We start from the raw sequence: 16746 nt of genomic DNA on the forward strand, positions 1-16746 counted from the left end.
TATACATATATACACATATATGTATACATATGTATATATATGTATATATGTATATGTATATACATATATATGTACATACATATACATATGTACACATATATGTATATATGTGTATATATGTATGTATATATATATATGTATATATGTATATATGTAGATAGCTCGCCCATACATATATATATATATTTTTTAAATTATATCTTTATAAAAGTAGTATTTTACTTCAATCAGGTAAAGTTACAGCCAGAATAGAAATGGGCACATTAAAAAAACTCTCTGTATGAACTCAGGCACACTTGGTGCTCATCTTTTGCATATGAACGTATTAATTTATGTCATTACCTAACACATTAATTATGAATTACCATTGATTATTAATCCATTATACATAAAATACTATCTAATTCTGACAAAATGCAAGATTGACCCCGTCTTGACAAAACGTTCATACCAAGCTTTGTAAGAAAAATTTATTAGGCACTAACTGTCGAAACACAATCTGTGAATAAAGCTGTGTTGAGGAGATTTCTGAGAGCTTGAGAGAAAACTCCAGGTAAACAAGACAGAGTCTTGTAACCTTTGTTCCTCCATAACACGGATTTGTTCTTGGGATATGTTTTTAAGCCCCTGCCAGGTGTAAATAAGAGTGTGTTTACTTCAGATTACTAATCATTTTGCTATTATTATTTAGATGATATTTCCAAATATGGGTTGCCTACATGAGTGGATATAGCCTAAACTCATGTGCCCTTGCTCTTGGGACTATATATAGCTTGAACTCAAATGTACTTTGCTTGCAAGACCTAGCTTAACCTTCAGACTGCCCTCAGAATATGAATTGTCTAATGCTCTAAATAAAACTGGCTAGTGCATAATAAGGTTTTAGTCTGCATCTTTTTGGGTGCTATTCTACCAGGTTCAAGCCACCAACAAGGATAGTAACAAGTAACCACTACTGTTCTGAAATCTGTTTCAGGTTTGAGGTACAGGTTAAATGAAGCCAAACTCTACCTGCATGGAGCTTAAGCTCTTATGCCAGGATCTGCTCACAAGCTGAACTCATGCAGAGAAAGCACAGGAGGGAACGGGGCTAAGTACAAAGGAGACTTTTACTTAAATAGGATAGAAAGACCTTGCTGAGAAAGTGAAGTCTGAGCAGCAGCCTGAAGCTGGAAAGGGATGATTTGAATCTGAGCAAGGACATTTGAGGCCGAGAACACTCATGGAACAGTGAGGAGAATGTAACAAGATGAGAGAAGGCATCAGGTACAGCATTGTGAAGACAGGGGTGGTTTTAAGGAAATATTTTGTCACATTTAATTTTCAGCACACCATTCTTGTTCTGTACAGAAAGATTATGGAGGAAACAGGAAAGAGGCAGGAGCCCATGATAGTTGCCACTTCTAAGGAGGCATGGAAGATCACCAGGACCTGTGAGATGGGGATTTTGTCCTATGGATTGCAAACCAGCAAGTTAGCCTGACACATGTTCCTGGTGCTAGCCATGAACTCTGGCTTATAGATCAATGTCTTTATTGCTCATAACATAGCAGTCAACTCTGGCTTTGCACTTACATCACAGGAAACGGTTTTCTATAAGTATAGCTTATAAAGTGGCTGAAGTGTTCTAGAAGTTTATTATAAGCAGAACTCACAGCAGAGATGGGTTGTAAGAAAGAGAACCAAAAGTAACATGCTTTTTGGTAAGCATACTCCTTAGTGCTGTGGATTGGAGAGCAAATGAGACAAACCAGACCCTTGCTGCCATGGACAGACCTCATTGGTGGAAAACCATTGTTAATTTTCTTATAGGTCTATCATCTGTTTCTACCAACTGAAATAAAAGCTCAATGTAACATAAGATTTGTTTGGGGAATTCTTTTTTTAGCTCTTCAAATAACGTCAGGCATTGCATTTGTTCAACTTTTGAGTGTCCCCCATAGGCTCTTGGCATTTGAACACTTGCTCACCAATTGGTGGTACTGTTTGGAGAGGTTCAGAAAGTGTGGTTTTGCTTGAGAAAGTATGCCTCCTCAGGGAGGGGGCTTTGACGTTTTGAGGCCTCACATCACCTGAGTTTCCTCTTTGCTTCCTGCTTGTAGTTTCAGAAGTGAGCACTAAGCTCTCAGCTTCTGGTTCCAACTGCCATGTCAGTGTCTTGATGCAATGCTGTCCCTTTCCTAGCCCTCTGGAACCATAAACCCAAATAATCTCTTCTTCAGTAAACTGCCTTGGTCGTGGTGTTTTGCCGCAGAAAAACAACTAACTAGGTATGCACTAGGTATTCTGTGAACTGATCTTAAAGGAGAGAATATCTGTGTATTCCACATATCATTTTGTATTCCAATTATCATAGACTCTTTAGCACTCACTTGATCAGTTTTTGATGTCTTCCTGACTTTCTGTCTCTTTTGGTACCACACATATTCTCTAAGAGGTATTTTTCAAATGTTTGCAATGATAAAAATACTAAAGCAATGCTTTCACACTTACTAACCACACTGAATTATCTCAGTGTAAACTTAAAAGGAAGTATTCAAAGCTTTTAACTTTATTCTCCTCCTCTTTCACTCATTTCCAAAAGAGAAGAACAGTTTTTGGTGGATGAGTATCCCTGTGTCATCTTAGCCCCAAGTTCATTATCATTAACTGTTGTTTTGTGTGTGTGTGTACATGTGTTTTGAGTGAGCATGCTTGCCAGTGCACATGGGTATGGAGGATAGGATGGCTTTCTCAACTGCTCTCCACCTTAATCTTTTGAAACAATCTCTCTCATTGAATCTGGAGTTCACTGAATGGCTAGACAGACTAGCTAGCAAAGCCCAGGGCTCCTCCTGTTTCTGCTTCCCTATGCTGGGATCACAGTTGTGTGATAGCATGCTTGGATTTCTATGTGGATCCTGGCTTAGCATCCAACCATTGGCCCTCATGGTCGTGTAGAAAGCCCAACTCCTTAGTTGTTCTACATTTCAAAAAAACAAAACAAAACGGCAGCCCAAGTATGTTTCATTAGTACTTATTTGAAGCCTTTTGAAGTTGTATATATTTTTTCATTGATTTATTGTTTTATATTTTATGGAGTAAGCTTTCCAGTCTTGTACTACACTCATTAGATGTGTCTGTTGAATGACAAATTTCCAAAGTTGTGAGCAGATGCTGACAGCTGGGATTTACAAAACTTTCTTGTAGGCATTAGATTGTACCAGGTGGCAGTGCCAATAAAATTCAGCTGGAGAGGAGGAGAGGCATGAAGGTGTTTAAGGCAAGAGGAGAGGAGCTTTCAGGGGTGTACTACCAAGCAGAAATGGTTTCTATGTCTAATGCAGGAGCCTCCTGGAGCCACCTTTGATAACATTGCTATTTTTTTCAGCTACCTGCCACATGCCCAGAAATCCATGCTTTCTACTGTGCTCATGGAAAAAAAAATAGATAAAGTTATCTAATTACAATGTGCTATAAATATGATAAAAAGATAAGGTGTAATTCAAGAAAATGGCAAAGAAAAGATGAGTGACTAGAAGCCTTCCTTAATTAAAGGAGCTTGAAGAGGAAAGGTAAAATACTCACAGACACCTTGAATGTCATGTCTCTGGCAAAGAACAGTACAAAGTGCTCTTATTATAACCTGCTGGAGCATCCTGTTCCTGTTTGGATGAACTGTAATATCCTGTGAGTCAGGAAGTAGCTTTCTTCTTGCTATCTACCAAGATGACTATTTTAGGCCAGAGAGATGAAGTAATAAAGTTCTCCTTCAATCCCTGACAGTACTGTCCACTCCATATGCTTGAAGATCAAATAATAAGACAACCACTGTGCCTTGTTTCCCATTCTTTCCGTGGTTCTGAAATGGTAGTAATGACAGAGATTAGGAGAAACCACTTCTGCCGATCCTGTGACTCACACTGTGTGAGCCGCTAACACAGCATAATATACAATGCAGTGGTAATGCAGTCTGCGTTGCAGCAATCAGGGGTCCCATCAGTGCTGCACAAACAGTTTCCGTCTACACACAGAGGCTCCTATGGTACGGAGGAAGCATGAAAATCTAACTTCATTTGGCTTTCTAGCATAGATCACCCTTTCCATCATGTTGGCTTATTCACTTGTATTTATTCTCATTTAAATGGTACTAGGGAGCCCAGTATCCCTTAGTGGCCAAAAGGGGTTAGTACTATTTTCTGTTAGTTACAATTTAATCCACAATGTAGTGAAGCAGGATTACAGCAATGTGCGTGACAGGAAAGTCGGTTGTCTGAACATTACCAGTTTACTGCACATAGCTCATGCAACCTTCCTTACGGATCTGTAACATCACAGAAGCATGAGCACATACACCCTTGCCAGAAAAAGCATATGGTTTTAGCAGTAACTGACTGCAGGCTGTCTCCGTTTCTAGAATATTCTTTGTTTTTTATTTTTTTACTATTCTCTCTGGGCTTGTTAGCTTATCTGAACTGGACCTAGATTCTTTCCCTGGCTTCCCTTCTTCCTTTCCTTTTGTTTTACTTTTTCCCTTCTTGGTAGTCAAAAGAGGGGAATCTACTATTCTTCGGGCTACTCTGGAGAATGATGAGGGATCAGAGCAGGAGACACTTCATCAGCTTCCATGTGATCTGGATTCATCTTCACAGAGCTTTAGGGATGGAAGCATAGTTACATAAAACCACTCTCTTTGGTGCCAAAACTGATCATTCTCATAACCAAGCTATGATATAATTATGCAAAAATGGCCATGTCTAACAGGAAGTGGGCTGAGGAGTGAGCAGGTACAAGTGACAGAGTTTGGACTGGTCAGAGCTATTCTCATAAGGATACGGAAGGCAACATAGTTCATGACAGACACATCCCAGCCACAGGTATATTTGCTAACAGGTGATTTCTAGGCTCGGACAAGTTTAAGGTCATGATAGTTCCAACCTAGCAGAGAAGTTTAGTGCATTAGAAACAACCAGCTGGCAGAAGTGAATATCTTTCTTTTCCCAGACTCTTTGTAATGCACGCAAGAGAAATTATAGGTCCACCTGTAATGCCTACTTTTATCCAATAGATGGGGAAAAGGCTTCCTTCTCCTTCACACAATCTGAGTCTCACTGACAATAGCACTGTTACCGTGAAGGAAAAGTATCCATTAGGTAGGTTTTCACAGTCACTGCCCAGGTCTGCAGGAGCTTCCTCTGGGTGCATATAGTAGAATTCTGCATGGCCCATTCTCATGGGAAAGATAAGCCATACATTAATCTGAATTTCAGAACTGCTTCTTCCAAAATGATCCATCATGAAAGAATATATTGGTGGCATTCCTGAGCCTGTTAACGTCTTGCTACATTAAAACGAACTTCTACTCAATAAAAGTTGTTTGTCTAAATGGCCTAAATATGTATGCTTGAATACCCTCTATTTTCTCCATTTTCCCTAAAAAATGGTATTTTAAAGTTACATCATGATAAGAACTTGTACCCATTTCTCTTGTAATTATTTTAATTACACTTGCTATAATCATTGCTTTTCAGAGTCAGCCAGCTAAGCTTCAGATGAAGCTTTTACTCTAGGAACCAAAGAACTTTTCCTTTGTAAGTGATATAAAAAGATGCAACATATTATGTACTAAGAAAATTAGTTGTTTTTTTTTTTTCCCCCATCCAGAGTGCCAAAGAATCTCTTTCATCCCCTGCATTCTCAGTAGCTCATTACTGCTTCATATTTGAACCCGTCCCCTCTGCAGGCTTATCTGGTTCTGTTTTACCATCTCACATAAGCCCAAAGCTTTCCCAAAGTTCTCTGAGATGTGGAAAGCTTTTTTAGAAAATCTTATTTTTTTAGCATAATTTTATTCAACAAAGTAATAAAACACCCTGCCATCCTTTAAATACAGAAGCAGTTCATATTTCAATTGGTAATGTTGTTTGGGGTAGTTTTTCCTCTTACCAGTAAGCCAATCTCCATCAGGAACCAAGTATGAGTCTCTAGGGGAACAGCATTTGTAATAGTATGTGCTGTTGAAATGCAAACTGTGCCTTGGACCTGCTCCGTGTTTTGAATTAGCAGCCTTCCTATCACCTTTTTCTTTTGTTTCTTCTTCTCCCACCATTGAAGAATTTCTCCTCTTTGAGCCTTTTCTTTCATGTAACATTTATGTTTTCTGAGCGCAGCTCTGTGTATTCCTCATGTTGTTCTTGTACCTTGAAGGTGAAGGTGAGGCCAGCTTTAACTGTGTTTAAGAGTCCTCGTGCTGTGCCTGCTTTGTCCCATCACCCCAGGCCGAGCTGGCCCGTAAACACTGCTAACTCAGAGTCAAGTGAATGCTGTGCAGACTATGGAGGACATTTCTTTCTCAAAAGGCTGTTGCTGGGTTCATGTCTTTGTGGGGAGGGCCAGAGCTTTTCATGTGGAGCCTGTTCTGACGCACAGCTGGAGCAGCCTGCCTGCAAAGAGCAGCTGCATTTGTTTAACACGGGTTCCCTTTGGAGCATTTGTTTAAGTAGATGGGAGGAGTACCCCTGTCTACACCAGCTCAGCTCTCGTGTCAGGGAGATCAGCAGTTTCAAAGCTGTACCTCTGTGGTCTGAACGCTCCTTTGAAGATGTGACAGTGGCGAGTGGAAAAACAAAGGGCCCAGCTAGGTTCCACCCTCAGACTGCCACTACAATGACATGCCTTAGACTCCTCGGTGAGAGTAAAGTGGTCCGTAAATTCAAAGACGTGCTTCGGGAAGAGATGAAAACATGTCTAACGGGTGACAACATTTTAACCTTTACTTAACCTGAAGTCGAATAAACATCCTGTCTATTAGTAGCGTTTTTCTGCTCCAAGCACTTCCTGCCACCCCAACACCTGGGAACCCTTACAGAGAGTTTGGAGAAGACATGGCTGGTCAATAAATTTTTGCCTTCTTTGGCTTCTTATTTTTCTCCTAGATACCCTCAAGACTTTGATGTCTGACACACGCACAAAAAAAAAAAATCATACCTTTTCTTCATATTACCAGATTTTCATCAAAGGATTCAAGGCTGGTGCCAAAGTGTTATATGCCTATATGAAGCAGATTTCTGCAGTCACATGAGCTGGAGCCCTTGGGTAAAACTGTGGTTTTTATATACCTAGTCAACATTACTGTGCAAGGTTGGTACCCTTTACGTGGATTTTCTAAGGGACTTAAAAAGATAGCATGCCTGATGATTTCCTCCTGCTAAGTGTGGTACCTGAAGTTGGCTGAATTAAGGCTGTCTACACAATGCAGTGACTCCCTGTGCCATAGCTCCTGGATACCTCAGATGATTCAGGAGTTCTAGACTTCTTGTTATATATATTAAGGATTTTTCTAACCCTTATCCCCCCTCTTCTACCTCACTCCACTGGAATTTTAGAAGCCTAGCTCTTTATGTGAGTTTCAGAGCTCAGGTTAAACACCAAATTTGACAATGTTGGGGAAATTTTTAGCAGAAAGTTGGATTTGGCTACTTGTTTGGATTTATAGACCAACGGTAAGTTAAATGTGCTGCAAACATATAAACATTGCTCATATTCTATGTGATTTTTAAAGAGTGAATGTTTTGGTAATGTTTTGAAGGTAACATTAATTTCAAAGACTTTGGTTCATCTTTAGGCAGTTATGTTAGGTGAGACTTTATGGGTGTAGTTTTTTATATTTCTGGAGACATAATCTCAGTAAATTCCCTGTTCTTCTAACTCTCAAAATTTTTCTGCCTTTTCTTCTGCAATGATCCATAAGACTTAGGTGCAGGGGTTGATGTGTATATATATATTCATATGTGTATGTACATATATATGCATATACAAATTTAGATATATATGTATGTACATATATATACACATATGTATGTATGTATGTATGTATCTTTTGGGACTGACCTCTACAACTCTACATTTTGATTGGTTGAGGTTTTCTATAATGGTCTTTGTTGCAAAGAGAAGGTTCTTTGATGAGGAGTGAGGACTACAGTTACCCATGGGTGTTTGGACCAATATTTAGAATGTATTCAGGGACTGTGCTGGTTTAGCAAAGCTGTGGTTGTAGATTCTTCTCCAAGATACATGAGTTCTCTATCCCCAGGTAGTTTGCTAGGTTTCAAATTGCAGACTCGATTTTCTTCTTGTTGCATGTGCCTCAACTCCAATTAGAGAGTGGTTGGTTACATCTAAGGTATCTGTGCCACTATTGCACCTTGGAGGCTATTGTGCTGTGCTGGCCATTGCTGTGGTTCATAGGGATTATTGCTATAAAGCTATTGATTGTTTTCCTCCTTTGGAACCCTGAAGAGTACTGTCTGGTACTATGAAAACTGGTCCCCTGAGAGGAGGAATTCCTGTTAGTTTTAGCTCAGATGCTTCTGGGACCTATGTCTGAAATAAACATTCTCTTCAGTAGTAAGAAATTACCTTCCACCTCTGGGAGAACAGCAGACGGCAATAGCAATAGTCTATAATGTTTTGGGAGTAACTTAGCTGACACTGACCAACAACTCAGAGGACAGCTTCTTGTGCCTGGTGTTGGGATTTTTGTTAGATGGTCTTTGGCTTTTGATGGGAGCATTGCCAGTCTAGATGTGGAAATTTCATTTAAACTATATGTGCATATTTATATACCAACTTATATGTAGTATAAGTATTTTTAAGTAGATCATCAATTCTATGGTTTCTTATGACTTTTTCAGATATCTTTGTGGTTATTTTGCCCTCCTCCCTCCTACTTTTGTGCTTGTCTGCTTTCTCCATCCTTAATTAGAGCCTTCTCATTCCTTCTGCAAGGAATGGTGCTACATGTTTGTAAATCCAGTGCTTCAGAGGAGGAAGTAGTTTTAAGCCAGCCTAGGCTTCATGGCAGGACTATCTCAAAAACAAAGTATAAAAATTACATTTGTTTTTCAAATTACAAAAATAACATGAATTTTCATTTAAAATGTAAATGATATAATTGCTCACACATGCTTGCAAAATTTAACATTTTCTCATCTTCACAGCCTGACTTGGCCCATTCTGCTTCCTGTTCTTGTTTTGTATACCCATAGCAGTAGGGATATAAACACAAATGTTTGTTGCTGTTGAAATAGAATTATGACATATACTATTTCCTTTCCACTTAATATAATGGGCATATTTGTAAATTAATAATTATGGAACTAACAGCTTTTTAAAAATTCTTTTCTAGTTAATTACCTCTTTATGTATATTACTTCTTTGAAATTAAAATGCAATGATATCAATTTCTCTTTTCCTTTCCTTCCTCTAGTCTTTTCCACTAGTCCCTGCCACTCTCTCTCAAATTCATGGCTTTTAAAAAATTTGTTTATGTATATGTATACACGTTTATATTTCTAGATCTACAAATACAGTCTGGCCTGCTCAGTCCATGTAATGTTCCTTTCATGTATTATTATCTCAGTGCTGGCCACTTGTTATTGGATAAGCAATTGGGAGCTCTTCACTGGGAAAGACCATTTCTCCTGCTCTCATCATTCTTTAGTTTCCGAGAGTTCTCAGTCTAGGATTCAGTTATGTGCTTATAAACACAGATCTTTATATTATCTAAGCAAGATAATACTTACTGTAGACAAATACTTTTTGTTTTGTTGCAATGTTTACTACTATTTTTAATTTTCCATGTATAATAATTTACATACTATAAATTTCTTATCTATATACTATATTATTTCTTCTTCTGTGGGTTGGTCCTTATTAACTCTGTTTTAGTTAATCAGGAAAGTAATTGAAATCAACGCCTCTTTTAAATGACAAAGCTAATAAAGATCACAGATTTTGACTTAGTTTGTCTGATTCATGCTAACTACCAACATGTAAAAATCTAGGTGTTTACAATGATTTTTAGGAAAGTAGATAAATCCTTACTGAATGACCTTTAGAATTCCCTTCATCATATTCATAACTGTCAATGTCATTGACCCTTTTGCCACACAGCTATCATGACATCTACCATATTTGTTTATTAGGCTATTCCTGTTCTATAGAGCAGAATTTCTTTCACCTTAATTTTCAAAACAGTTTCTTATCCATTAAACTCAAATACTGTTCCATTTAAAATCTATTTCCACGTTATATTATTTGCTTCTAAACTCACTTTATCTACAGTTTTTTTCTGGTCTAAGCTCAGTTTGCTATACATTATTTTCAAAGCTCGAGTGATTTATCTGATTCCAAGTATATCATTTCTTAATATATCTTATATTTCACAGCTTAACTCAGCCTGAAAACTTAATTTTTGTGCTTCCTCCAGATAAATACCATAATAATAAAATTTTAAAGATGAAAATGGAGCTTATTGGGAGACAAATACTTGCCTGAGAAATGGCTTGGCTTTGCCTCATGCTTTCTCCAAAGATATTTTCCTTTTCTTATTTTGTTAATAGTAATTCAAAAAGAGTTAATTATAATGCTAGGTTTGAGTATCCAACCAAGGAAGTCTGCCCAGCAATGGAAGTAGAAACCTTTAGGCAAAGATGTTGGTAATTAGTGAAAAATATGTGCTTAGAGCATAGAGTGGTAGAGTTGAAATAAGACAGATTTTAGAGATTGGGAGATTCCATTCTGAGTTCTTGCTCTGTCATTGGTTAAGGCCTTCAACTTAGTCAACCTGACAGTTTCTCTGAACTGATGTTTCCTCAGTTGTATACTGAGAAAATGCCAGTAGATATATTGTGAGGATTAAATGTGAAGTGTCATTTCCTTTGGAAAAATCTTAAATAGTTGGAATGTTTAACCATATCAAATTATTGATTTTCAATTCAATTTTTGTGATAAAAATGATTTTATAACTAATATTCCTAACACCTAATATGTATAAACTATATAAATATATAAAGTATATATAAATAAAAACTATATAAATATGTAGCTAAATATAAATTTAATCCTTTTGGGTTAATATTTGTGTTTTATTGGTTATTTTCTTCTTTATCTCTTTATTGACCCTACTACACATACTTTCCTGTTTTAAAGACACTTTTGGTAAAATAGTTCTTTTAAAAATGTATTAATTCTAAATTTGAAATAAGTAAGCAGTTACATTTTAAACTAATTTAAATAATTAAATTAGTTCCCACTGAGCTTATTCAAGTACAGATTCTTCTAATATTCAAATACATGTTTTCTTGTAATATGACATTTACTTCATGTGCACAATTTACAATGAATTTATATTTAAGTTTGTGATATTATGTTAGAAAAATAACATCTTTAAAATGTTTTTGAGCCTCTTACCTACTTTCTTGTGCTCTTCCTCCCTTTTTGTCTTTCTCTCTCCTCTTCTTGCTTTTGTCCTCCTCCTACTTGTCTTCCAGTTCCTCTCCCCCTCCTCATGCCTCTCCTCCCTCTCCTTATGCCATTTGTATTGCTGAGGAGGAGGAAACAACTCTCCTATTTTTTTAGGTGCTTTGGATCTTCACTAAGTGCCTACTGTTTTGTAAGCATGTCTGTTGACTTTAAACTGGATTGAGTTGTTAGTTTCATTTGTTTATGAGGGTGGGAGTAGATTCCTTTGATATTAAATAACATTTGGCTATCTACTCCATACATAGCACCTTAGAGACCAGCAGACTATAGTTTTATCGTATTGTATTGTTGGTGTAGTTTATTGTTATTACAAGTTATTTCTCTATTGTGGTCAGACTATATTAAAAAATGAGGGATAAAAATAAACATCCACATGCTGGCCTCGACGCACTAAGAGTCTAGTTAGTAGGAAGAGATAATGACTTATGAATGCAAACATCATTTTTTAAGGCACGTTATGCATCATATAAGTATAATATAGTAATGTGGGCAGCCTTAATAAGAGAGAAGACAGAATGTGGTGTGGGAAAAAGTTACCAAGCCATAGGGAAGAGCGTTGAGCCGAGAACAAGACTGCGAACATAGGAGTGAGACACATGCAGATGACGATCAGCAAAGACAAAGGTCCATAGCACTGTGTTTATGAAAAGGAACAATGAAGAGCCAGTGAGTATCCGAGGACCCAGCCTGTCTCTTTTCACTCATTTCCCATCCCTATAGCAAAGGTTATGATTCCTTATTCAAGTTTCCAATGTCAATATTGGAGTATCAGTGGGGATACTTTTGTTCTACCTGAAGAGAGATTCTAAAAGGCACTGGAAGACAGAAGCTGCTTCTTCTTAAATGAGGAGGTGGATGTGTTTGTAGACATAATGTAGTTTTTATGTAGCATATATTTTGTTTGAAAGGCCCAACTTTCAGAACTGAGCTCAGACTTATCACTTCTGCTCTGTGAAACTGTGTCTAAGAGAAAAGTACCCAGGACTGTTGGCTCTCTCCCTCTTCATTTCCAACTCTAAACTGGCATTGTAAAATGTCATCTCATTTTCATGTCAGCATCTCTGAGAATGAAGTCAGAAATACTGAAAACATAAGTTTATGTTTTTATTCTTCATCCTTACTAATAAAAGACATGTGTTTAACTAGGTTAGTGCTTTTCCTGGATCTCTAATTATAGTACGTCTTCATTTTCGGCATGAACAGCTTACATTTTTATTTCCTGAGTTATCTGAGCTGGAAAAGCATAGCAGAGCTATGCAGTTCCACTGAATTTTCAAATCTTTGTAAGGAGACTCTGCCCTTAGAGAATAAAGAAAGCTGAGGGTTTAGGTCTGTGTGAACATCATCATTAGCAGCCTTACAATGTGTAAAATCCAGAGTATAAAGAATTTATTACAAGAAATAATTATTTCTCTAGATTCCTTGAGCAGAGGGAAAGTTTGTACGTATATGTGAAATAAAAACTAAAAACAGTTTAGACTTATTTTCCATTCTCTAACCACCAAGCAGACACAAATTGTCTCTAGAAAAAAAATTATCAGCCTTTCTCCTTTAATTCACAAAGCAGTGCTACCACATTTTCTTATTTGGGTTTTTTTGTTGTTCTCAACTTTGACATTTCTCACCCAGAAAGCAGAATAATTGGCAGTTCTAGAGAAAGGAATTCATGTAATGCATTACATTCAAAGACTGTTTTGAGTAAAGATTTATAGGTGAGGTTCTTAGGTATTCCCAAAACAATCCAGTTTCCGAAGTATATTTTGCTTAGAACTCTTAAGAAAGCAGAGAAGGAACAGACAGTTAACATCTGTGGATTCCTATAATCAGGATGTGTGGATGTGAAATGAGAACATACAAAGTGGACTCACTATGAAGCAGGCCAAAGTAGATTCTATTTTCTAATTGGCTATCCTGGGTTTCAGAAAGTAAAGGATATGTATACAGAAATAAATGCATATGAACAATTTATTATTAGAAAAATGAGACTTGACAGAACAACATGAAAAGTATTTAGCTCTGATTCATAGTTTGGAGTTTTAAAAGCTTTTGCTGTAAGGATGGTTTAATTTATTTCTATAAGACATCTTCTTATATAGGCATCATAGAAAACCTTCCTTCTAATATCCTCAACATATTCTTGTTTCCTCTCTTCTCTCCATTCCCAAAACATGTTTACAGTTTGACAGTCTTCCACCTCTACATTCCTATTTTTTCCTGTTTAGTACTGTGATGTATCTTATGAATATGACACTACATATCACATTTCTGAAACAGTTTCACCATTTATCATCATTTCATTTTTAGTATTCATAATAACCATGAAGTAAGAAGGGTTTATGTTTGAAGACACGGAGGTTTAGAGGATCTTACATGTAGCTGAAGTTCACTCATTGCTGGGGTTACAGTTCATACTCTTCCTTCTTGTTGTTAATGATATTTTATATAATCTTATCAGAAGTATAACTTAGACAGAAGTATAAGTACTTCTGTAATAAAATATCTGAACATAATTTTGTAGCTCCTAAACAAATAATTATGTTTATTATAGTCAAAGAACTTCATTGTCTATTTAATTAATTATTTTTCCAAGTAAGAATGACTGTTTCTTTTCTTGAGTAATATTATTTCTATAAGTAAAAGAGTAGATATCCTATTCATTCTAATAGTGTTGATAAAATGGTTCATTTCTTTGTGTAGGAGATAATTTTGTATCATGGCATTTTGGGAAGGTTATTAACTTACAGGTAGCATTTTTGGAACTTAAAATTTTTTTATTTTATGTGAATAAATGTTTTGCCTGAATGGATGTCTGCGCAGCATGTGCATACACTGCCTGTAGATGCCACATGAGGGCATTGGATTCCTGAGGCCAGAGCTACACAGTTCTGAGCAGCCATGTAGATTCTGGGAGTTGAACCCAGGTCTTCTGCAGAAACAGACATCCCTCTTAACCACTGAACCATCTCTCCAGTCCCAGAATTTTCTTTTTTACTGACACACATGGACATAGTAATTCCTCATTTATCTTAAGAATCCGGGAATTTATTGACAGCATGTGCCACCGAAAACTTAAATTGGAAACTAATTGGCACTGTAACTGTGTTGGGAAGTGGGACCTCTACAGATGATTGAGATGATGGTTGAGAACTTTGAATTGATGTTGGTTTCTCAGAAGTAGACTAGCTATAAAACCAACTGGTGGTGTTTCCTGATAAATGGATGAAGCATAGGCCCACATTCTCTGTCTTTCATAGTAATTTGCCCTCCACTTTTTTTTTATAAAAATGAAAGTATATCAGAAATTTTTATTTAATAAAAATACAGCATATTATGAATTGGCCAGGCTATCTGTGAGCATGTATTAACCATATTTCTGGAAGAATTAGGTAAAATAGAAGATGAAGTTTGAGTCCCCAGCACTCAAAAAGAGCCAGAGGAGTTTAAATTGCATTCAGTAGGAAAAAAAAGGGAAAATAAGCAAATATTCAGTTCAGTTGAAACTACCAAAATTCTGCTACATTAGTTGAAACACAGTACATGATATAGTTTATATTCAAAAGGCCAAGGGAAGAATAATGCTCTTTTCTGCTCTCACTGGCCTTTACCCTCTTTTCCTTCAGTTTGATAAGATAGGGGTTGACTATTTTGATTACAATTCTTTGCCTGAGTTGGTTAAAAATATGGAACACTTCATGAATTTGTGTGTCATCTTTGTGCAGGGGCCATGCTAATCTTCTCTGTATCTTAGTATATGTGCTGCCAAAGCAAGCACTGCCCTCCACTTTTATTATAGATTTTTTCCAGCATGAAGACTTTCCCCAGATATGATTTAATCTTCTGTTCTATCCATACAAGGCTGCCAGTGATAATGCCCATATACGGTAGAGTCCGGCCTTACTTGAGGAAATAATTGATGTGTTCTTTGTTAGAAATTTTTGTAAGACATAAAACATTCTAGAATGTCTTATCCTAATTGTCATACAAAAAAAGTGCCACAGACTTACAGTATTTCACACATGATGTTGCATATGAAGTGTGGCTTCTCTCATCCACCCTCTTTTGAACATCATCACTTACTTTTGGCCTTCCACAGTTTCAAATAATTCTAGTCTGCACTTATAGTCAACTTACTTTTGATTCACTTTCATAATTATTAATCTTGGCCATCAGGAACCCTTCAAAGAGTGCCTATGCTCAATGAGAGCCCAGTCACAGGGCACCTGTGACTTCACCACCAGAAACTTTGAAAGCAGTGTAGTTTTTAAATTAGATGGGCACTCCTACACTGAATTATCCTGCTCCAGGAACAGAATTGATTTCTAGAAGCAGAATTTGGTTAATAAAACAGCATTTTATGTGAGGTAGGGACTAGACCATTGCAAAAGTGCTCCTGGACCCTTGGTGATAGAATAGACATTTACTTTTCTTTTAGAAAAAGCAAAATCATGTTGTCCGTGTCCAGTTTTCTACTTTTAAAAATATCACCCAGAATGACAATTTATAGTGAAAAAACTTATTTTGAGCTTCACCAATTTCCTCTTTTTACTGGCTTTGCTAATCTACCATATTATCTTACCAAGCTGCGTGTTTAAATTTATGTTGGTCCAAAATTTATAGTTTCTTTGTGTTTTGCTAATTCGTGGTTCAGGCATCCTGGAAATTTATCGTTGATCTCATTTGTTGCCCATGCCAAGCACCACTGGAACACTAATTCTTTAAAAAGAAAAACAAAGTCAACAATTTTCAAGCAGGGTGCTAAAAAAATGAAAAGTCTGGGCAAAAGGCAAAAGGTAGAGTGACAGCAACAACAACAACAACCCGTAGTAGTTAGTGGTTTAAAAGGGGTGTGGTGTTGTTAGAGGCCAGTAGGGTTTTAGAATGATGAAGGTATGTTGTATTTTACTATAGAGACAGGGACATTTTGTTAAACATTCATCAAACTATGTAGAATGTTCAATGCCAAGAATCAATGTAAGATGCAAACAATAGGAGAAGCCATGTGGAGAGGGTATATAAAATGTTCATGTATATAAATACATGGACTTATGTATTTACAAACAAAAGTGACTGACAATTATCCAGAATTCCTGCTGAATTTTTCTACAAGCTAAAAAAATAACCAAGAAAAAAAATCAACTAAAGTTTATTAATTTTACAACAATTTTGAGTTACATTTCAGAACTATTAGACATAAAGATCTTTACTTAGATTTTAGTTAGATAGCACCCATCAGAAAATGCCTGTGGGGGATCCAAGTTGGCAGTGCAGATGATGCACAGTATCTGAACAGCAGCATAGCAGCGAGAGCAGTGGGACCGACAGGCTATAATGTGGACCCCCAAAACCCTATTGTCCATGTTTCCTAGATGAGAGGAAAGCCCACAGTGAGGGAAACACTCAGGTCCAACCTCAGGTCATCTGGCTAATTCCAGGAAATGTTCC

The 16746-nt window shown here is 36.9% G+C and overlaps 1 pseudogene; it reads right to left on the bottom strand.

Moving 5' to 3' along the window:
* Window positions 1–14978: 14978 nt before the first annotated feature.
* Window positions 14979–15076, bottom strand: LOC129670619 (U6 spliceosomal RNA; annotated as a pseudogene).
* Between the last annotated feature and the right edge of the window lie 1670 nt (window positions 15077–16746).

The sequence above is a fragment of the Psammomys obesus genome, unplaced genomic scaffold, assembly GCF_907164565.1.
Source record: "Psammomys obesus unplaced genomic scaffold, mPsaObe1.curated_primary_1811, whole genome shotgun sequence".
Taxonomy (NCBI): Eukaryota; Metazoa; Chordata; class Mammalia; order Rodentia; family Muridae; genus Psammomys; species Psammomys obesus.